A 25603-nucleotide genomic window follows, 5' to 3' on the forward strand; every position below is an offset into this window, starting at 1 on the left:
CAAAGTCAAAGGATGTTAAAAAAATATAATTAAAAAGCTAAGTCACAAAGTAAAATGATATCATCGAGCATTTACGTAAAACTCCATTAATCGCTTTGAATTTTTAATATTAACATATTGTTCATATAAACTTTTGGCAAATTGTATGGCAATAAATTATTATTAGATAAGTTCAAATATTTTAACAACAAAGTTGGTTTAAACATTATTTTCTCAATTACCGGCCAATGATGTATACCAGCATAGTATAAGCTTAAAAAGACTTCTTCTATCTTAATAAAGCATATTTTGTTCCCTTTGAAGATGAGACTCTTGGGCCAAATGCACAGGCGCTAATTAAAGATTTAAGTTGGCGCCTTACAGATAGTACCTTTTACCTAGTACTTTAAAGGTGCTGCCAGCGTTAAAGATGCTGCGACACTGCCACAGGGACCAATTTTCATTTTATAATTTTTTATTATTACTATGTAGGTTAAGAAAATTGTAAGTACTGTAAATTTGATAGTTGTGAATACGAATAAATATTTGTTATCCAACTTTTGTCAATGTTCCTACACCAATAAAGCATTATTCATATTAGCAAAAACGACCTTTCCAGCATTTTAAATCGCTTCCCTCGTCTGACCTCCCCTTTGACTCGTTTATGTCATGTAAAAAATCTTACACATACATTGCATAGCGTAGATCAGTTTAGATTGTTCTGTGCAAAACAATGATTGTTGACACGAATCACTCCATAGATTCTGGTTCGAGACATATCATGTCTCAAACATCTTGAGTGTCATCACTTGCCAATAGTCATATACAATTTCAATATCACTCACACGACACCAATACATGATAGCCGTATTAAGTGTCCGTCTCAGTGTTGGTATGGGCATTTAGGTACGGCAAATGCAGTTAACCTGACGTTTGCAAATAAACCCCTAGAAAGCTATCAAAGCTTCAGGATTTAGAGAAATTAAAATCGTAAGACATATTATTATCTATAATATGACTAGGTTAAAGCGAATAGTATATAATGGCTTTCGATAGTCAATTAAATTATTAAACTCGTTAAACGTAAATGAATCAATAAAAAATAAAATAAATCTGTGGCGCCGGCGCAGTAAAACCTTTTTAGGTCTGGGCCTCAGATTTCTATATCTGTTTCATGATCATTTGTCTTTGGCAAGTAGGTGATCAGCCTCTTGTGCCTGACACACGCCATCGACTTTTTGATCTAAGGCAAGCCAGTTTTCTCACGATGTTTTCCTTTACCGCTCGAGCGAAAATCCTCAGGGATGAGAGCACGCTGAAGCCACAAGGCCAACACGGCTCTATAAAAAGTTATCAAATCAATCCTTGGGATTGATCTTTTCTGTTGAGGTTCTTAAGGTTACCTATATGAAGAAAGTTGTTTTGAGTTGGAATTTGAGTTTATTACTTGTAACATACAATGTACATACTTCCATAAACTCAATGTATCACTTTTGTTTTATTGTATTTATTAGGGTCTGTTATAAAATGTTATCTATATTATAGAATATTTGTCTTTATATAATTTAACGGCTAACCGTGACTGTCTGATTGTTTTGCAAGTTTCATCATTCAACGAAATTCCACCCGTAGTACCTTGACGTCTGTGGAACCTGCCCACTAGTATTTCCGTACCAATTCCATTTAGGGTCCTTCAAGAAAAGAGCGAACCAATTCTTAAAAGGCCGCCAACGCACTCGCGAGCCCCCTGGCATTGACCATGGACGGTAACACGTAACATCAGATGAGCCTGCTGCCCATTTGCATTTGTTTTTTTTGAAAAATCTTGATAAAAGGTCAACGTCCATATTAAATCTAGAATTATCAATACTCCAATTGGTTAATAATTGATTACACAGATTGCATAAACAATGAAACCGAAAGTAGTTCACTCGCGAACCGCTTGAGTAAAACCAGGAAATGAGGCAAGGTCGCCGACTGACAGCTGATTTTTGATATTTAAGTGACATTTATTAAAGAGCTTCATTTATTTTCTTATTTTCTCTTAAAAATATCAGTCTGTTAATTATATTAAGGTTAATATTGTTTTTAAATATACTACTAACAAGTTTAAGTTTTTGATTTATGTCAATAAATCTTAGCAATCGCATTTTATTACAGCAATTGTATTTTTCTCGCGTGTATTGACAATGTTTTTTGTCCCTGCTCTTGTTATTTTAAATAATTGATATTATTTGTACTTTGACCGTGAATCAGCTCACTTCGTATTTAACTCCAAAAACAGCGAAAAAATAACGCCCACGAGATTGGGTCAGCGCTATGAGCATCATTTTTATTTTTTCATTACGTAAGGGGTCAGGGGTCTTACCCTGAAGTACCGCAATACTGGTACTAATGACCCACCATTTTGTGTCACTATCTTCCGGTCTATCTTTCGAGGTACAAGAATGCATTTGCATCGCTAATGCATTTCTGTACCTCGAAATTAATTAATTGTTTGTTATATAAATGAGAAAGGTTAAGGTAATATATAGATCTCTGGACGGCCTTCGTCATTAATCACTGCAATAGTTTTAAGTTATATACTTCTGCATTTGATGTCTTAAACTGTTTTAAGGGGAATATATTTTTTTAATTTAACCCTTTGGACCTCTGGTAAACAAGCACACAAACATATATTTAAAAATATTAACATGTGAGCAATGTATGTAGTTAACTATCTAGAATAAACCTTAAAATACTTACCCGTATTTTTACTTAGAGCATTATATGATATCACAAAATTGATTAAAAAAATTGACAGCTCTCAAAACTATATTTAAGACTGAGTCATGATTACTGAAACACTCAAAACGTCACTTTATGTTAATGTTAAAATCGCATTTATATTGCTTAAACATAACATACTTTAACAGCAACTATTAATTAAAATACGTAATAATCTATAATGAAGTACTGATTTAATTACAATTAAATCATTACTTTATCATTATTTAATGCGATGTGAAACGCTGTATTGTTTTTATCAGAGGTGGAAATGTATTTGTTCATCCCCCGAAAGTGGCAGGATCATATGGAACTCGCTCGAACACCAAAATCACTGCTATTCAGAGACTGGGTGAGCCACCCACTAAAACCACCTCAGTTACTTACAACGCCGTGGTAGAGAGATTCTCAGGCCGCTCTCGCACTCTACCCGGGCCTCAATGGCAAAGCTGTTATAAACATGCAAGTATACTCTACATAGGAGATAGGGGATGGCTGGGATCTTCTCCTTTTTCCACCTCATCTTATAACCTTAGGATTCGTGAAACGCTACCAAGAGGTTGTAAATAATTAATGTTTCACGACATTGTCATGAGTTTTAAATTGGAAAGTTGGAGGAGGCCGCCTCCAGGATTGGACCGCAGCTTGATAAAATTATATATAATGTATATAATAAAAAAACAGAATAATGAGCAGTGTTGGCCTAATAGCTTCAGCGTGCGACTCTCATCCCTGAGGTCGTAGGTTCGACCCCCGGCTGTGTACCAATGGACTTTCTTTCTATGTGCACTTTAAACATTCACTCGAACAGTGTAGAAAAACATCGTGAGGACACCGGCTTGCCTTAGACCCAAAAAGTCGACGGCGTGCATCAGGCACAGAAGGCTGATCACCTACTTGCCTATTACATATATATATATATTTACAAATGATCATAAAACAGATACAGAAATCTGAATAGCCAAGCCAAGACCTAGAAAATGTTGTAGCGCCATTGATTTTTTTATATTATATATAAATAAGTCTAGATAAATAAACGCGTATTATTAATATTATTCACAACATATAGTAGTTTTCTACTTCATAGTTCGGCATTACTTAGGTGTTGCAACACCGCTTCAGTTCCTAAACTACGTCAACTACACATTCAAGTATCCATTGCCAGCGAGCGGAGATGTCGCCACCTCACACTGGGCAAATGCAATTAAAACTCAACTTAATTACATTCGTAATAAAACATGTTATTCATCCGAAAAATTAGCTGTGAAACGATCTGTAGCATAGAACAATAAAATTCAAATTTTACGACAAATGTGCAATTTAGAAGTGCATAGTCGAAATGCAACATTTTTATATTATATTACATTATTCATAGATTTTGTAAATTTATATCGTAATGGTATACGAAATCGACGCTTTCTCGACTGGGTGGTAACGGTTATATCACAAGAGGAAAGTTGGCAGGCCTAAAACATGATAGCTTGATTAATCATCAAACAAATAATTGGTGGTAAAAGACAGTAAAGCCTGGAAAAAGCCATTAAATGCATAAAATTACTCTAAATTAATAATGAAATAAGATTGTCTTAATTAACAAAGATATCATCTATTTACCTTTATTTGTAACCATGTATTTATTATTAATAATACAGGATAACTTTTTAGTTAGAGATATGTAACCATGGTAACAAGCATGCAATATTAAAATAAAGAAATTTTTATATTAAAAACATCTGAAATGCTAATACCACAAAACTACTTGATTAAATAAATATACATTGAGAATATTTTATTTAAAACATTTGCTATTATGTAAAATGCGAAACATTATTATTTTTCATATCGTCACGCACATAGTTAGAAATTTTCTATTATATCACGCAGAAATGTTTACTTAAACGTGTTTTAACATATTATATATATACTATATACCTAATAAAACTCGTGTGATAAAATATATACCTGCGAATGGACTATGATTCGTAATATTTACCTATGTACATATATACTTCTTACGAAACGGAGGTGTTTATATAATGCGCTCCATAAATAGACGAGTAAACAATAACCACTTATTTCGGAATAAAGCCTAGTCTAGTTACTTTACATAAAAATAAAAAAGTAATTTGCATTAGCTACAAAAAGTCAACATCAACCATATGCCGACAACGCATCATTTCGTATTTTAGTCACACAATGCGTAGAGCCTCAGCCTAGAGAAGCTCATCGTGATGAGCAAAAGATCACGTAAAGATTCACCGAGATGGACTGATCAAGTCAAATACACCTCGTCCTTAAAACTATAAGCCGTTGTAAAAGAAGTGCAAGACTGGAACTATTCGCGCCAGATTTCAGCCGACCACGTTACTCAGACATGAGGTACCGACCCAGAGAGAGACAAAACAATATTTGACAATCATTAATAATAATTGTTGACTATAAATTTATTGCCTACTTTTGATTTATTTTTTTCTACTATAGTAATGTATATTTGTTTCGTAAACAATATATTACCTACTCGTTGTTATACAGAAACTGAGATCGATGTAACACAGGGTCTTATATAATTTGGTTGAATACTTGTTTGCTATTGAAAAATAGCACCATTGTTTCATTCACAATAGCATTGGAGTATTGAGTATAAAGATTATGAAATAAAATATTCGTTGTGTAGCTTTTGATAATGATTAAGGGTGAGACATTACTAATAAAAACGTGTTGTTTCCTCATTTCGACTCCAAATAATATAGTAATACAGCCAACAAAACAATCATATAAGCCTTTAACGTTGTAATAAGTGCATGTATTTTTTACACTATTACCTTCTTGCCTCATGACCTGCTCCAAATCTCGCTATTATATACCATTCTTCTGCGGCTGTCCTTGTGAACTCATCCTCGCAACGCCTGTCTTCTCTTGCTTCTCTTTTCATCCTTTGGATACCATTTACCTACGAAGTCCATTTTCTTTTCTTCTCTTATTGACATTGCCATTTCAGTCTTTCATATGTATTGTCTTCGACAGTCATGATATCTCTCTTCTACGTCAAACTCTATTTTACAAGTATCAAATAGATCTACACTTCATCTTATACGTTATTATAACATTTGTCTCGACAAGTAAAATGGCAGAGATTAAATTCGTGTGGATTTTACTAAAAAACTAAAGGTTTTAGAAATCCGATAAAGGTATAAAGCTTTCACGGTAAATTATGTGTCCATAAGTATCTTTAAAACATAAATTCAGAAGGGTATAAACATATATCGACGCGCAAACATACATATGATAAATTAAAGTCCCCTAGCCTCTGTATGTTATACGTTACACATAAATAAATTGTGTGAATCCTGAGAAATGTTTAGATGTGTTATTAGTTATAGTATATGTAAATTTATCGAAATATAACAATTATCGTGGGTAATCAATACAAATATTATAAAGCAAGATTTGATTGTTTGCATTAAATAGGTTCCGAAACTGGAATGATTTGAAAAATTCTTTCACCATTAGAACTAAGGTTGTATAATATTACATTAGTGTACTATATCACGTACGTATAAAACGTATAAAATATATCACGTATACTGCCGAAACTTTTAACAATAGAACAAGTGATGTTCTACGGTACTATAGGCTTCAATATGAACAAAACTGTGATACCATATGTCTAACAAATATAAAATAAATGGAATTTAATATTTACCGAGAAAAGCTTTAAGCTGCAGAGCACAGCTACTATATAAATTCTTCCCTGATACTTTATTTCATGTATCAATGAACCAATTAAACACCATCTCTCCTTTTAGGGACTGTAAGAAAGTGGCAATCAGAGCGAATCGTTTACGCATTTCACGCACGAGACACGCACTCCGGCGCATGGAGAAAACGCGTAAAACAACACAACATTAAATAATCTTGAATGTATTGAATCTTTCTCATCTATCGAGGTACTTGCAGTGAGAAAACAACCTATTATATCAGTTAAATTAGCAAAGGAATAAAATTCAAGTTTTATTTTTATTATTTGCTTAATTAAGAGTACAAAAACAATAAAAAAACAGTAATAAGACCTTGTTGTCTGAACTGCTACACCACAATACAAATTCCTGTACTTGGAAACTAAACAGCCACGAGAAACAAAAAAAAAACAGAAAAAATCTTAAGCCAAGCAATTACACCCCAATTAAGATTTTTATGAATATTTGTATGAAATACAACTATTTCATGACATGGATGGCTATTTCATACAGCAATATTCTTCTAGTGGTAAACAACTTCGAGTGCAGAACAAGTGCTAGGTTCGATTCGAAACATGCTATTAAATGTATAAAATTAACAATATTGGTAAATTAAAATGACTGAATTTTCCTACCCGCATAATATATCTGAACGACAGACCTAATAATAACAATCGTGTATTATGGTTAGTGAGATTCGTGATGAAGATATATAACTTAACAATCGAACGTGTTAACGTGGCGGATGACCAAGAAATTCTATTTTTAACTACGATTCAGTGAAATAATAAACATAAAAGTGACTTAACTATGGCCTACCTACCTAAAGGTCATGTATGTATGAATTCTGTGCATTAATTTGTGGTCTATGTGCCTAATTATAACTTGGACTTCAGCCTTTGTGCCTGATACAAGCCGTGGACTTTTTGGGCGTAAGTTATACTTGTTACGTGCGTATTTTTCATCGTAAGATGGTCAGGCTCAGGATGTACCTGTGATGGAGATGGATGGCTAATTAATAATTAGAAATAGTACTCCGTTATTTGAACTCAAAGATAGATTTACATGTCACCTACTGTCACTGTCAAACAAAGCTGTATATCCATACTTCTCAGAATATGAAACTAGAAGAATGTGTACACTTCACCTGCATAGCGCCCTTGAAATCGCAATAACCACAGCCAATCAAGTTTATCGGAATCTAGTCCATTACAAGTCAAATTGTTATTTATAACCGTTTGCAACGCTCATCATGCCCTGCGCACACGCAACTTTTTGCACCAATAGATACCACCTGTTAGTTACAAGGTTATGCGATAGATCAAGAATTTTAATTACGATGAGAACTTCATTGTGAACTGGTGCGAAAAACAAGGGTGTTGTAAGTTTGCTTTTACAGTATAACCGGCAATATTAAGGTTTTCTTCAACTGCGAATGCGCCATCTATTACCACGCCATATCTGGCTTGCCACTATCATGTAAAATTTATAACTGATATTTTATTTAGGAAGCGGAACAGAATTCTCATAGTCATCCACTAAATATTTTATCTTGGTAATTGTTCGGGTACTCTGTACCAACCTTTCGTTTTATGAATGGAATTTCGCACTTGCCTTAAACGTCCCTGACAGGTCAGCTCTGTTTTGGCGAGCGTCGCTATTTCTACGACTAGCACAAGGTAGTCCCCTGCGAGACTTGGACCTCGGCTTGGGCCGTCGTGGCCTTTAGGGTAGCTTAAGTGAGCGAAAAACGAAGTAAGGGACCTCGCTTTTCCCGACGAAGGCGGTTTTTTACTCCAGCATTTTTGAATTCAATTTAGTTTCGTCTTTGATTATCCGTAGCGCTGATGCCCCAACATTAGGTTGATAAACTCAAAATAAAGTCGGAATAGCATTTACTACTATTAATGATACAGGCGAAGTTTTCTATAGATGTATGTTGACATAGGTACAGATAAAGACCTATTTTGACGCCGAAACAACAACAAAAAAACGTGTCTTATCTGAACATTTCATTTGTTTGGTGTACGTTTATAGGCTGTACTATATTATTGACTCATATATATGTTTATGAATTTGCACTAATAGGTACTGTTACTAAGTTTCAATAAAAGTTTCATACCAATACGTTATAGTTTAAGGATAATTAGAATGTTAATTGTGTGGTGAGAATCGCGCCAATGTTGATATAGAATTTCAAATATTGATGAATGATGGGAAAATGTTACGATAACATCGCATACATTGTTATTAATCGATATATCTTGAAAAATATCAAACACGTATGAGTTTTTTTTACTAATTTCTATTATATCAATAACATTAAATATTAAACATTTGGTCGCGAACCAGATAACCTGGACAAACTGGTTGTCATCGGTACGGTGGAAGGTAAAAGGTCGCGAGCTGTTCGCCAACCCGCTGGTGTGACTATGTCACAATTCGCACGAGTCTCCCAATAGCTGAGGGAAGCTTCAATTTTGAGTACCATAACTAGTCAAATTTCTTAATTATGTCACTTTTTCACTACCTGACCGATCATCAAACCTCTAAGGCACTTCTAGCAGAGACGACGATTGTTATAGCTTAGATCTCACAATTTTTTCACAAGCTATAAGTTTGATGGCTTATAGTATATATATGGAATTCAGTTCCCGTCCCTATTCACTAAGCTCCTTCTCTACCTTCCTTTAAATTTCTTCTGTACAAACATTACCTGTCCACATCGTATCCCTAGCTTTCTTACTAACTACTTACTGACGTGAGACTAATCTTAAATTATCGTGATTTATGTGTCTCTTTACTTTTTATTTTTAATGTATCATCTTTTTGGTTTAGTTTGTTTTTTTTTTGTTTCCTATTTAGTTTGTCTTAATAACTGTGTATAACATTTTTGCACTTCTTGCCTATCTTATGTAATTTAATACTTTTTTATCTTTACTCACAATGGTTGCCTGGAAGTAGTAAGAAGTTTTTTTTTTATATTGTAATGCAACGAAGTGTTAATAAATAAATATATATTACATTAATTAAATATATATATATATATATATATATATAATATTATTAAATTTATAGTGCGTTTAAGCAAACCGTGAACCGCTTTTATATCTGCCAATTAAAAAGCTAAGAATACGACAATCACAATTTTCAACAAGAAATTAAACGTAAAAGTGACAAAATAAACACAATAACTTTTCACCTTCATTCCAACACCTAATTAGGCATAATGACCCTTTCACACTGTCGTTTAAACCATTTTACATTGGGTCGTAATATCGTGAGAAGTCGCCTTTGAAATTGTGTAAGTCTTTTGGCAATATCTTGTGATATAACTACCGGTCAGTTTAACGCAATTATAACTAATTGGTAACTGTTAAATTCGGTGATCATAAATGAACCAATTTGTTAAATATTAAAATAATTTGTTTTTATTTGGGGATATAAAACAGTGCCGCTACAACCTTTTTAGGTCTGGGCCTCAGATTTATGTATCTGTTTCATGATCATTTGTCTTTGGCAAGTAGGTGATCCACCTCCTATGCCTGACACACGCCATCGACTTCTTGTCGGAGGTAAGCCGATTTCCTCGTTATATTTTCGGTATATTTCTCACATGGAATGACAATCGATTGGTGCACAGCCGTTGATAGAACTTACGACCTCAGGGATGTGGGTCGTACGCTGAAGCCACTAGGTCAACACTGCTCTTAGTTAGTAACAAGATCCAAATTTATCGGTAATATTAACATTAACGTATTTTATATGTTTATTAGCCGACCTAACAAACATTTCCCTGTCTCATTGCGAAACCATTCTCGAATCCTATACAAAATTCATTTAAAAGGAGAATACAAACACACGCAAATTTATATATGTATATAAAGTATATGTATTAAGAAAAACACTTTTTGAACGGATTGAATTTGATGTATTATTATTAAAAACAATTATTACTAAATACAGATAACACAACTTTCTCTGCAGCTTTGATACTTTTGACATTTAACACCTTTTGTCTTCAGTCACCGTGACCACGCACGCTGAAAAGCACGCGAAACGTCGGAAAAAATTTAAAATTATGTAAATAATAATAAGTTTTTAATAATAATACATAGCTTCTATCCTTTGAAAAAGTGTTTTTTCTTAATGTGTAAAAGCTATGTTAACAAAAGACAATACTAAGTATATGTATTTGAACTTAATTGATATAATACCTTTAAACACAGGCCACTATCTATTTTATCACCAGACCAGACAAATCAATAGATGAAGATAAAGTAAAAAGTACTTAAGCAAGCTAGCTGTGATGCTTGTTCGCATAGGCCTACTGACCCTAATGCGTATGCGCATAAATGCGGGCGCGAACGAGGCAAATGCGCGTGCTATTAGTATGAGAAACACATTTAAGGAATAGCGGTTGAATTAAGGTTTCGCGGCTACTGTGAGAAATGTACCGAATTTATTACACTGTGTAAACTCAAAAAGTATATCCAGACTTTGTTATAATAGCTAACATTATTGTATTATTTAACAATTATAAAGTCTGGTAGCTTTATTGTTAACAATCGATTTCATTCAGGGATAATAGCAAACTTTTACTATCACTATACCTACTTATATATACCTATTTATATGTGTAGAGTTTTCATTACAGGAAAAGCAACCTACGAGGCAAAGGCAGTCAATGGAGGAGATGGAGATTTTAGAGGGTGTGTTGCCAGCGTTTGCGGGCAGCTCTCTTTTAAAACAATTGGAGGTCGGTTCCACAATTGGCTAATTAAAAATTGTATTATCCCATAATATACCTAAATTTTAATGATTAATTAAAATTAATACCAAATAAATTCGAAAACAAAATTATCAATCGCAGATGTTTGGTAAAATAACGGTTACGTGAAATCTAGACTAGTTCAAGATAACGTATTGCATGTCTCTGACTGATCTAGAGCAGATTTATTGAAGCGCAGCACGAAAAACACTTGTCGACTTATGTGTACTGCATTTTGTGCTTGTGTATCAAATATCGTCAATATATAAAGAATCTTGAAACTGCGGGGTGTCAGACTTCGTAACTCTAGCTAAAGGCAAAATGCAGCTGCTGGTGTGATCATGACACGGGTCTACCCATATTGGCTGCTAGCAGCAGGCACCTTATAGTAACCCGACCATGAAGAATACAACTGTGAGAAATTACTTAAGTTATTAAGTAAAGCCTGTCAAATTAATACGACCTGCAAAAGTGTTCTGAAACGGTAACGCAGCTCTGAAAGTGTGACCTATGCCGACTATATCAATAATCTCATTACTTAAAAAAAATAAAAAAAACCTTTAAACTCCTAAATCTACCATTTTTTTTATTTTTACATTTTCGGTACAGAAACAGACAACAGATTGATTGAATACATGAAGTTACTACAAAACAAAATAAGTTTTTCAGGACGTTAGTCTTCACCGCGAATATTCTTTTTAAATTCATAAAAACTATTGTGAAAAATATCAACATAGAACACAGAAAAGAAATGGTTTCTGCTTGGTTCTACCATTCAATGAATTTCTAGTAACAGTTTTATATGTTTAATTGTAGATAATATAAAGCATATTTAATATATAACAGTTAAACTCGCTGGACCAAGCCGAGTCGTTTTGATTTATTTCTTAAACTCTAAGTAAGGTTTTTTGATCCATACGTAGCTACTAAAAAGGTAGGCTATTTAAAAAATAATTTTAAGTCATAACGAAGTTCGCAGGACTGATTTTGTATTAAAAGATTTATGTTATTATAAAATAACTTTTTACTCAAATCGATTGTATAAATTTTTAGAATTTATTTCAGTAAAAAAATTATAAAAAAGCACAAGGACTTTGCATATGACGCGCCGAGGTCAATGTCGTGTCACCTCTTTGACCTCTGGTTCGACAGGTTCCGTGATGCAATGCCACCAAAGCATCGTCAACAATTCCAGGGTATTTTAGTTCCGGATGATATACTAAGATTATTTTCTTTTATTCAAAGCATGTGTAAAAGATGCTTTAGAAGCTAGAAACCAGCATTTACAAGCCCCACCTAATAGTAACTCGGTACAACTCAGGAGCTAGGTTAAAAGACATTTATCCTCATGCGTTTCATGAGATATGATAGACAATTATTAACATATGTTATGATAAAGCTTTTTTTTATTTCCATGGCAGAATTTGCACAACCGCGAGTACCCAGTGAGCATTACCCAATGAAACCAAGTTGAAATTACCAACGCAAAGGTTACTTTAACACCGTAAATACTTACCAATAAAATATGTTTAAAATGTATTATAATTAAGCCATTATTGCTGACACACAGTATAATTTTTTATGTAACTTAAATAAGTGGAAATGTTTAAAATGTTGTAAGTAGCTAATAATCTTTTCTTGAAAACATTTATTTCTAAGGATTCTTCATCGATTTCTTTTAATTTTACAAGTAGTATCGTTTAAAAATGGAACAATTTAATAAATGTATGACTAAATTTAAGTTTAAATCCATATCGATACGACCCAAGCACTTGATCATTTCAGTCCTCAGGAACGGATGCAAATAACTATTCCAGGCAACTTTAAACCATCTATAAGCTTGATGATTCGCAGAAACATCTGCTGAAATAAAGCAATCCAATCTACAGAACTGCTTGACCGATACCTCAATGCAAAGCTGAACATGTTAAACTGTTGAAATATTTGTGAAAACCTCAATTTTTTTTTAATGTACACTTTTATCCCGACATACAAATACACGCACCCTCGGGAGCGATGTATGTGGATCGATACGCCAGATTCTACTATTCAGAGTCTCTGTTAAACAATATTCTACACAGTAGAAGATTAAAAACAGTTTTTATTTAAAACGTTAATCTTGAGCGGTGGTAAATGTTATTTGTAATATATTATTAACAGTTCTTGAACTGGAACTGACAAGTGTCTCCTATTAATAGGAATTAAGTGTTAAAAATAAAATATGTTTATTATGGAACATAAGATACAGGTATCACTTGTTCCACGTCATTAAATTTGAGCGCTGGTGAACATTATTATAATATAACGCTGCGATGAAGTTAAGCAATGACTCAACAGTTATCTTGAGGTTAACTAAAATAATAATACTATTGGTCTATTAAGTAACACGGTATAGAAGAATGAATTAATCAATAAGTATGCATGTTTAAATGTAACATTTGTATTTAAACGTAACACACAAGGAACAGGTTTACAAAGATCAACGAACTGTTATCGCCAATACATTAGCGAAATTACTATCAGCTTAATTTATTTTTAATATCCTTCAGCTTTTCACGTAAGGTGAAAACACAAAAGTACGAATACACTTTTATAAAAATAACAAAATCACAAACTGGATGACCGGGTGAACTTCGTATCACCTAAATATATTTTATATAGTATTACCAAAGAGATCAGACCTCACCACACCACACAAATTTCTGAAGGCTATAAAAATATGACAACCAAGTGACAGTTACTTGTAACAAGAAAAAAGACATCCAATATTTCCCATCTAGGAACAGTTTTTATTCTACAATAAAATTTTATTTTTTAGTATTTTTCTTTACTTATTATTTATGTTTCCCATCGTATAAAGTATAAACCTTTCCTAAACTTTCACAAATATTTCAAGATCATAATTATGCAGATCCAGCCATTCATGAGTTTTAACTAGACAATCTAACAGCTATTCGTTTAATCGTTTTTAGTTGTGTCACACACATTTTTGAGATTTTTTTATTACATGAACTTTCTGTGCCATTAAACAAAACCTGACCTAAATTAGTTTCTCTCTCTATGTTAGAAACATGTTCATATAGTGTTCATATACAAAACTAAGCACTGTCATGTATTCTAGTTTAGTCTAGCTTGCAATTTTTCATTAATTATTTTTTTGGTATGTTTAATAGCATCTATATATAAACCTTAGTTTACAGAATATATCATTGACAGATCCAAGTCAGTGTCAATCGCTGCGCTAGCTAAATAATTGTTCGGGTTAAAAATGAAAGTGATGTCTACATCTGTCATGATGCAATCAACGGTTTGATTCTATTTATTAAATCCAGCTATTGTGATTGCGCTATACTATTTGACTACGAAATGGCCAAATTTTTATTAAGAGTAAAATATCACTACACACATATATAATTTGTCACATATTTGTAACTCATCTCAAACTGGGCGAAACTTATTTAGAACTCTATATTATTTTAGAGTAAAAAATAATAATATTTGCTATTATTGAAAAATATAATAGATAAAAATATTTATTAAGACCGTTAATTTTTTTTATTTATTTACTTGACTATTTTTACGTACATGATAAAACAATTCTAAGATTATGAACGCCTAACAATTCATTTCACAGTTAACATCAACAAATTATATTACGTAAAGTCTATCCGTGCATGAAGTATTACCACAAAACTATTAGAACAATAGATACAATTTATCGAAAGTAAAATTGCTTGAAATTGTGGTAAACCGCTCGTCTGTGTAATGTGAGAAACTGCGGAACTGATGTGCGGTCTGCCCTTGATCAACCTTGATTATTGTAAATTATCGTCAACACATGATAACAGAGGTTATTATAGAAATAACAAGAGTGGCTATTGCCAGTTCTTCTCGCTCGTTCTACGCCCTTGATTTGGGATCTATTTTGTTTGTAATTCATAAGTGTATTCATTTGATTTAATTAATTTTAGCTTACTAAGACTGGTTCAAATTACTCTTTAGAAATAGTTTACTCTAAGAATACATCAGTTTATAGAAAAATAGGACCCCGTGAAGTTAAACCTTTTATCGTATTCTGCGGTACTAATTCGTAAGTTTCTAAGTGGTAATATATTCTTGTACATCTTCGTCTTCATCGCTTTGGGCTAAAGGCTATTAAACGGTCACTAACAATTTCACTTATAAAAGGTACTACTTAGTATTCCGAGTGCTTGTCCTGTTCCGCTCAAAGGACTTGGAACCGTCTGAAAATTGTCCACTCATTATGAATGATAAAGACACCGGTAACTTCGTCTTGCTGTAAATTCGCGCACATGTTCCAAATTTAAAAATTTACTCTGCGTTAATGTGAAATAACTTTCAATATATATGATTGCATTTATTATATAGTAACATTAGTAATGAGTTATTTTTATTTGAATGCAATTGGAACGACTAATTAAAAGCTGAAGTGGAAGTTGACTCGGCATGTTATAATTTGACAAAATGGCGTCAACGTTATGGAAAGCGTGGTAGAGGACGACAACACAAGCGATTCACAATTCACATACGTGATAGGAAATTTTTGGCGGCGCGTCGCCCACAATAAAAGCCGACTCGAAATGGTAGGTCTTTGTCTTTGCAACATATTAATAACATTTAAATAATTTATATAATAGGTAATTAACATTGATTACAACATTTACGTAAAGATGCTTCGTTGAAAAGTGTAGTTTGTTTAAATTATTGCTATCCAATTCACACGAATTTAAAAACCTGATTTAGTAATTAGATTAAGTTTATTTTTTTAAGATTTAATTGACAGTCCAGCGCTTTTTAAAACTAAAACAAATCACCAACAGTAATTCCAATACACTTTGAAATTCTAAAAAGAATTTTTAAGTTTCATATTTGCAAATACAAGGAGAAATATTCACTTAGCACATACTTTCTAAGTGTAACTGGATCGTACAAATCGACTGGATCCAATGACCCGCTTGTATAACTGAATAGTGATGACTGTATACACTCATATATAGAATAACATATAGCAGTTATCCGCTACTATAAGGTTTTATATAACTTATATAAAATATTGTATAGTTATAAGGTATACAAAATCTGAATTAATATATTTATTTATAAAATTAAATACCCGAAAACATTTTGGTACAGCTACGTTTTGTCATAATGAGAGATTTAAAACAACAAAATAATAACTTAAAATGTAATGAAAAATCTATAGCATACATATTAGTTATATTAATTCAGTCACTTTGTGAGCCGCATTCAAAATATTGACGTTCGTCGTAAATCGTTTAAAAATGCCATAATAACAAATCAGCAATTTAGCCTCCCATTGAAATGTTACAGCAGACAAGTTGTATTGTCAGTCCATTCACTATTGTGTGTATGACAACACCATACATTGACCTGATCGTTAAAACATTCAACATTTACAAAACACCACATTATGCTAAACATCCTTTTATAAGCGAAGGTTCAATTGATATAACCTAAACTGTTGAACTGGTTCAACTGCTAAATGATTTAATATGTTTGACACCGGAGTCATACTTTGTAAAAAGACTGAGAAAGGTGAATACATTTGTGTATCATATAGTAACGTTGCTTTGTTTTATGAACTAATACATAATATAAAACAAAACAAACCAGTTCCGCTGCAAGCTTTTTAGATCTGGTACCTTAGGTTTTTGTATCTGTGTCATGATGATGTGGCCACGAAAGTAGCAGGAGTATCTGGGATGCGACCCACACCAGAATCTCTGCCATTCAGACACTGGATGAGCAATACCGACTAAATCCACTACGGGTAGTTCCTACAAGGTTGAGCTCCGGCAAGCATTTTAACTGGGCATAAACGGCATAACTGCTACGCTATAAATATTCGATGCAGTATACACTACATAGGAGATGAGCTATTCAACACCTTCTAACCTAAGAAAGTATCATAGTACACACAATATTAAACGTAGTATATTATGTAATAAACAGTGTCAGCCTAGTGGCTTCAGCGTGCGACTCTCATCCTCGAGGTCGTAGGTTCGACCTGTGGCTGTGTACCAATGGACTTTCTGTTTATGTGCGCATTTAACATTCGCTCGAACGGTGAAGGAAAACATCGTGAGGAATCCGGCTTATCTTAGAGTCAAAAAGCCGACGGAATGTGTCAGGCACAGGAGGCTAATATTTGCCTCTTAGACAGATACAAAAACCTCAGCCCCAGATCTTAAAAGCTTGTAACGGAACTGGTTCGTTTGTTTTATATTATGTATTATTCCATAAAACAAAGCAACGTTACTATATGAGAATAATTAAAGTCAGTCTAATAAACTCTCAATATTTGATGAAAAATAAATGTGATTTCTTTTAGGATATTATACAATTAAAAGTAACAAAAAAATGTTCAGCTGGGCCACTACAATTAGGAATTATAGTTCGAAATTAAACCAAGAACAAAATATAATTCCTAAAGAAACCTTTATGTCATTCAATTTCCAAAGCATTTATTTCGCGGATAAAGAAGTGGTAACTCATAATCTCTACTCCAGAAACTCTTCGAGTTAAGCCTCTTAGAATCCTTGTACGTAGCAAAAGTTTAAACGGTACTTAAATAAATTTGTAAAGCGAATAATAGATAAGAAATGAAATACAGGAAGTAGCAAAGCGTAATTACAAGCTCTCAATTAGCATAATTATACTATCAACACGTCAATCAATTAAGTACATATTGTTAGCTCACCTAGAGATCTAGTTCCCATACAGACTATAGGAAGACCGACAGCTAATAGTGCATTCACACAAATTTTGTGGGCCAGTTGATTTGCAACATGCATTGGGTAACTTTATTATTAACCCACTACGAGAAAACTTTAAAAAAAATACCATTTTAATTAGGCTATAAATTTTGTATAACAGTTATAATCTAGAATCGCCAGGTGATATTAAAGAAAAATAAAACAAAGTATCTAAATCAGTGTTTATCAACCATTTTTGTGCTAAGCCCCAACATTCGTTCTTTTCCTTTCTAAAATTCTGAATAATTATTATTGACTTTGTGGCACAAAGGCCTCCTTCAGCTGTGTCCAGTACTTCCTATCCCTGGCAAGTCTTTTCCACAGAGGACCAATGGCTTCTTTACATTAATATATATAATATAAATACCGACATACTGTAGTTAAAAATAATTATTAAATTATAAATTTTCTGCCTTATCAGTCAACAATACTCCTGTCTAAAATTACGTTAACACATTTCTCTCACAGTATGAAGTTTTCATATTACAAAGAATTTCTTTGACTTCAGATAGCGATCTATCAAAGAGAACTCAACTCGCTGTCGTGAAAAGATAAAACGATATCTTTAATTAAAAACAACGTAATTACAAGCTCCGGTGTCTTATAATTTCGCTAAAACTTAATTAAGGTATTTTTATAATTAAGAGACAAAAGACAAAAGTAATGCATTTATTAGAACTTGGGCTGAAGTAGAGAAAACAGAAAATATGCATATTTAATGTTTATAAATATATGAAATAAATAAATAAATTATTGTATTCCCTCTTATAAAGTTTTAAGGGATTAAAGTCTGTGACAAAAGAGCAATTATCATTTGATCATGAAGAAGTTTTACGTTATTTAACGAAAAGAAAACCGGTTTATTCAAGTCATCATTATATAAATCGGCTCATACAAATTGCAAAAAAAATATTAACCATAAACTATTGAATACTCTATAAAAATGAAATAAGTGATATCGTTTATAGTCTATTACTATCTCAAGTGTCAGAACCCAGATCAAAGTATTTCCCTTAGAAAATCGTAGGGATTCGATAAATTGAATATTGTCTATCAAAGGGTTTTATTTATAAACTACAATTCAAATAAATAAATGTTTTATCACACCATATTAAAAAAATGTGACACGACAGTGATAAGGAACCAATATACTTTTCGTCTCTCTTTTTATGAGGAACCAGATATAAAAGATAGAAGACTTAGAAAGGTAATACGATACTATTAGACTTTTATGAAAAATACTATATCTAACTCTAACTAAACAATATACTAACCTACAGAATTAACTTGTATTTGTTTAGTTAAGGAAATATTTATTTGGTAATCACTATCTTTCTGTTACATTGTATTTAAGATGTGATAAACACTGGCAGATCACTGGTGATATAAAATACTTGACACGTATTAGGCGAAATATCCATTTATTTCTGACAGCCTTAAATCTTTTAAATGAGAGCAGCAAAAATATTGTTTAACCTACAATAAAAATTACCTACTAAGTCTGGAATAGAGCACTAGGCGATAAGTGAGCACATGTACTCATTCATCATGTTATGTGTTCAACAAAACTATTTTATTTAATCATATTATCTATATATACCTCGTTTAAACATGAGGCATTTATTTTTACGTTTCCAGGAAGCGGAGTTCATTGACCTATAACACCGTAAGTGTGTAGCATATCTATCAACACACATAGCGATTTAGCAGTTGCGCAGTTTAACAGACAAACAAACACTTAGTGCATTAGTAAAAATAAGTATTCAGTAAGTAATACGGACTTTCTTTCTATATGCGCGTTTAACATTGGCTCGAACGGTGAAGGAAAACATCGCGAGGAAACCGGCTTGCCTTAGACCGAAAAAAAGTCGACACATTATGCTGATTACCTACTTGCCTATTAATTAGATTGACAAATACAGAAAACAAATACAAACAGATACAGAAATCTGAGGATTAGACCTAAAACAGGTTCTAATACCACTGATTTATTCTAAGTACTAATATATTATGTATACTGACACATCTGGAGGTCCGCATTAAGTTTTTTGAAGAAAATGACTATCATTACTCAATACTGCAAACTTAAAAGTTCAAGTCAGTATTGAGAAAGAGAGAAGAGAAAGCATCGGTATCGCTCATAATTCAATCAAATCATTAAAAAAAAATTGCGTAGTCAAGAATCGATTCTAGAAAAATATCAAGTAGTTGAAAAAATATTTTGAATATAATACCCAACTTTCTAAAGCATAATAAAAGCTACCGAAGCTAAAATGAAATATCCCAAACCGCCCTTTAGGATTATACAAATCCAACTATATACAAGATAAAATTATATTAACAATTCCACGAATCTGGAAACATCCTAAAATATATAAAGCTGTTTATTCTTGTAATGATACACAAAGCTTTCGCAGTGGAATGTTTAGCGATTAAGGAAAGTTCTATGAATAAAACTTTATACTTTCCAGTTGATCGATCAGGATCTGCATATTGTGTTGTACACCAATTGATTTATTTCATTATAATAAATGTTTCATCTATTTTATTTAGGGGCTATTTTTAATTTTCTTCTAGCGATATCAGTTACTTCATGAAAATAAATATTAAATTCCGCTTTTCCTACAATTATATCGTCATTACTTGAAGTCATCACACTTGCTTATCATTTTACCTACCAAAATAACCACTTAGAATCACGATACAACTCTGTTTTAACGAACATACCCAAACTAAACTACCAAACAGTTTTTACGCTGAGTAAAAAGTGCAATGTCCAGTGTTATAGTTAAAATCGTGTAATATAAAAATAAATTATGATGTAAAATCCTAGGGCCGATAAGAAGGGAGAATGGGTCAATAGATAAATTGGTATAGAAATATTGATGACCATTATAGGCGAAAAGTCCCAGGTCGTTTGCTGGGGTACCTTGAGAGCATGGGGCAAGGTCTAGTAGTGAAAAAAGCATATTAAGTAGTAGGCGGTAACTAGTAGGCTTGCCCGGGTACCATTGGATCGCTAGAGTAGAAGAGGATTTGCTGCAGCCTAAATCCAGTAATTGGCGGGAGTTGGCACAGAACAGTGACCGCTGGAGGTGTAAATTTAGAGGCCAATACACATAGAAATATACGATTTAATACAGTAATATTATGTATAATAACTCACTGCCATAGTAACTATACCGTTAACATCTGGTAAACAAAGCTATCGACTGGAGAAAATGAAAGTGGTTGGCATAATGACGTTGCTTTCGTGACATAAATCATATCTAAGGAATATGACTTCTATAGTGGATACTACTATGCGAACTCATTCGTTAGAGCTCTCTTGTATTTTTTATAGAATATGTCAAAAATGACAGATAGTTTTATATTTTCATAATAAACTCTTACTATTAACGTCATCTTTTGTGTCTATAGTTTAACTAATTTATCAATATAAATAAAGTCAGTTGTAAAACAAAACACAGTAGACTTGTGTTTTCACAGAAATAAGCATTTAAGTTCGTGGTTTAAAATTAACAAAATATATGTATATATAATAATGTATATTTCTAACACACAAATATACAGTATTTACAATATATTTATTTTGAGCAAATAAGCCGCAATAGCCTCAAAAGAATCAGTTAACTGTCAAACAGAAAACCTACGTCATAATAATTAATCATTGATCTACGTCAAAATATAAACTAAAGTTAGACATATATAGTAACACTGTACGGATACAGCAAACTTTATAATATCTTTAAGTAAAAAATCACCAAAAGATATGGTTCGGAAATACTTCAGTGGGCAGCTGATTCCACGTAGTGGTCGTGCGCGGCACAAACTGCTTTAAGAAACGCTCAGTGTAACGACATACGTCGAGGTGATACGATATTTTGTATTCTGCCTTAACGTCCGATAATGAAGAGTAAAACCCAATAGGTTATCATTGAAGATACCAAGATTTCTGAATCATGCCTCTTATATGTGACCGGATCTCTAACGGCCTTGTAAATAATTTAACCTGATGTTTTTTTCTCACCCGTCAAAAACTTCACCGATAAACTCCCAATCGAGAAGCGAGTAAATCATAGTAGTGGATAGTTATTAGTGTTCAAGCCTGATCATTCATCATACAAACGTGGTCTGCATATATACAAACGATTATAACAGATCCTTTATTAGGATCCGTCACTTTACTATACATAATATCTTTTTGATAAATGAGTAATGTCATACGGCGGAGACAATTGTATTTCTCTTAATATATGATGAACAATAAGAATCCATTTTCTTCATCTGTCATTTCCACGTCGTATATTAAGTAAATTTGGTAAAATAGTATTGTCTTTGGTTAACATAGCTTTTACACATTGAAAGAAAACAATTTTTTTTACCGGATAAATTTAAAATTATGTAATAATTATAAGTTTATAGTAATACAAATAGCTTTAATCCGATTTAAACCTTAGTAACTCCATTCAGATATTGTTAAAAAACATACAATTACTAAACTTCGCATTTTTATTCTTATTGATACATCACCTCAATTGAAGTTATTAGAATATTCTCTGTGTTGTTTAGTGGTTAATGCAAAGAGCCTATTACTCCTATTTTTGTTTACCGGTGAAAACATTCGTTTCGTTTGGTAAGAAACATTAAAGCCTTTAAGACATAATCCTTAAAGATGCAGTGAGGCTATGGAATTCACTACTCATCCCTATCCGCTTAGCTCCATCTCTGCCTTTCTTTATATCTCCACTGTATAAGCATTACCTATCTACATCGTATCACTTATTTTTGTACTAATTGATCTCAAATTATCGTGCTTCATTTTATTATTATTGTCCTTTTCACTGTTTACATTGTTTGCACTTCTTGAGCTTACATTAAGTAATTTTCCCACACAGTTGTCTGGAAGACTTCGTTCGAAAGCCATAAGGCCGCCATTTGCCCTACGTTTATTTTATATATACATCGAATGGAAACTAAAGTTTTTAAAACGTGTTATTTAGGTAACAATGTGCCTCTACCCACCGAAGCGTAACTTATCTTGTAAGGTAATATACTGTATTTTATCCGCGTCACAGCTGACGGAGTTTTATTTAAAAAAATACTTCGCATGACGTCAGTTTCAGAATTTAAATTAAAAAATCGAACTAAATTCGTTTTGCTTTTATTACTTAGTTTTACAAGTTGTTATTTTGTTGTTGTTGACAAAAATAATAATTGTGTGTGAAATAATTAATATTATAATATTTGTTAATTAATATTTAATTAGATAAACATTATATATATATATATATATATATATATATATATATATATATATATAATATATATATACTACAACAGTTCATTATCATTTGAAAAAAGTTTATGAGAATCGGAAAAAGTTGCTATAAAAATACATTTTTGCAAAGAACTTTAATTAGTAAGAAAATGTTAAATAACTTCCAGAAGAAATAATACAATACGTAAGAAGTCGTAGAATAGACAAAGTTACAAATTACAAATCATAAAGATTAAAAGTTACAAAAACTTGAATAAAGTAAGGAAAAACATTGTTTTTGCGCCTTCAAAAGTTAAACCTCTGAAGCATAACAGTGTCTATTTCAAAGAAAATAGTTTCCTTAATTATAAGACCGAGGTTTCTCATAATCAAAGTACTATAGAAGAAAAATGAAAGGAAATCAAACAAATTCCTTTTTTGAATATTTTTTCATTTCACTTGTTATATTATCCTTGTATTGATATTATAACATGAATATAATTTTATGGTAATTCATGAATCAATGAATTACTATTATGTCTCTAATATAAATAAATAAAGCTTAAACTTTGCCGAAATGGTCTCCATGGAATAAATAATTATTTTAACTTCCCACTCAAGAATTTTCCGCGTGGGTACAACCTTCGGAACTTATAAGTTACAACTTATCGCTCACATTGACTAAATATTTCAATATACTATCAAAGCAGTTGAAGAATAAACGACTTGCAATTACACCTAATAAAGCTATGAAATACAACTAAAATCAAAATATTGGCTTTCACTATGTCATCAAAAAAATGACGTCATCTCTCAAAAACGTCATATAATAATTAACATACTTTATTTTAAGTAATTAAATTAATAAGTAAAATATTTATCAAGTAATTTGAAGTTATACTTCTTTTGGCGCGTTAGGGAAAAATTATGAGAGTAAATTTTTACGATGCGCGCACACAGAGTGACAAAAAATCGACATCCTAAAGTTAGCATAGTAGTTAAAATAAAAAATGTCCATTAATTTAATTATGTAAAAAAAACTTTATTTAACTAGAAAATGTGCTATAATAAAACTTTTAATGTATTCAATACCCTTATTCTATTGTTAGTGTCGATTTTTCTACAAACGTATAATTAAATTTTATAAAGATTTTTAGCTTGTTATAAAATAAGTATAACTTCTAACGCAACACGCAAGTGTGTAAATAAGTACATACACATTTTTTTTTTATTAAAGATGAATCAGCCCACCTAAAGTTATTAGTATAATTTATGCGGGATATAATTCCAATTCTCAAAAATTCATTTACTTGTTTTCTTTGTTCTTCTAATATATAGTACATGTCACTCACGTATAGTATTCACTCACGATTATATCATAATTATACCTATATGCGGATTTAAGGTGCAATTAACATTCTAGAGATAGTCATAATTAGTCTTTACATAAGTGGCTAACTTTCTCCGATTTGCTGAGAATAGAAAAATTTACGATAAAGCGTGGGAAAATCCCATATCACGAAGATAGGATTAGATTGACATATTTGCTTCGGTTTAGACAACTGTGTCAATGGTAAAGTAAATAAAAATACTGGTAATAACAGCCTTTGGGGCCTTTCAAGTATTACGTAAACACTATAGGGAGGTGTCTTTGATTTGTTTGTTTGGTTATTACGACAACAATAATTATTTACTTTTTTACACATATTACACACACATTGTCTATGTTTGAAAACATGCATTTTCGAAGATTCCTACAAGAAATTAATACGTTTATGTACTTTTATTTTTAAGAGCTTTGCTAACTTTTAGCTGACAATTGGGGATAGATTACAGTAAATCTGCTTACGTAATACTTGAACGGCCCCTATTATAAAAGCCTAGTTTTCAAACTTCTATCTGTACTCTAATTAATGATCAAATGTATTGTCCAGGAAGTAATGTATTGTAACAAATGTGTTAACTGCTAAATATCCCGTTTTATTGGTTAAATATTATAGTCTGAACCAGTTTGAATTGACCAACTTATCTCATATTTTAAGTTTCAGTAAAGTATGCTTGAGTGTTACCTGATTATATAATATTTACAAGGAAAGGAAAGTTATAAAAGTACCTTAAAGAACAAATGTATATACCTCAGTCACTTTCGCTTTTATCAGCTATACAGCAGCTCTGTCTAACTTTGACAAACTACTACACAAGTGTCTGCCAAATAATATCAGTCTTACTAATAAAGATTTATGCACATCATATAAGCCTGTTATTAGAAAAATGTTACTTATAATTCCTGAAT

General features: G+C 32.1%; 1 protein-coding gene across 5 annotated transcripts in view; it reads right to left on the reverse strand.

Moving 5' to 3' along the window:
- Window positions 1-25603, reverse strand: part of LOC123710702 (IQ motif and SEC7 domain-containing protein 2) — a 144078-nt gene that overhangs the window by 30345 nt on the left and 88130 nt on the right. The gene's annotated exons all lie outside the window — the stretch shown is intronic.

This window comes from Pieris brassicae, chromosome 6, assembly GCF_905147105.1.
Source record: "Pieris brassicae chromosome 6, ilPieBrab1.1, whole genome shotgun sequence".
NCBI classification, from domain to species: Eukaryota; Metazoa; Arthropoda; class Insecta; order Lepidoptera; family Pieridae; genus Pieris; species Pieris brassicae.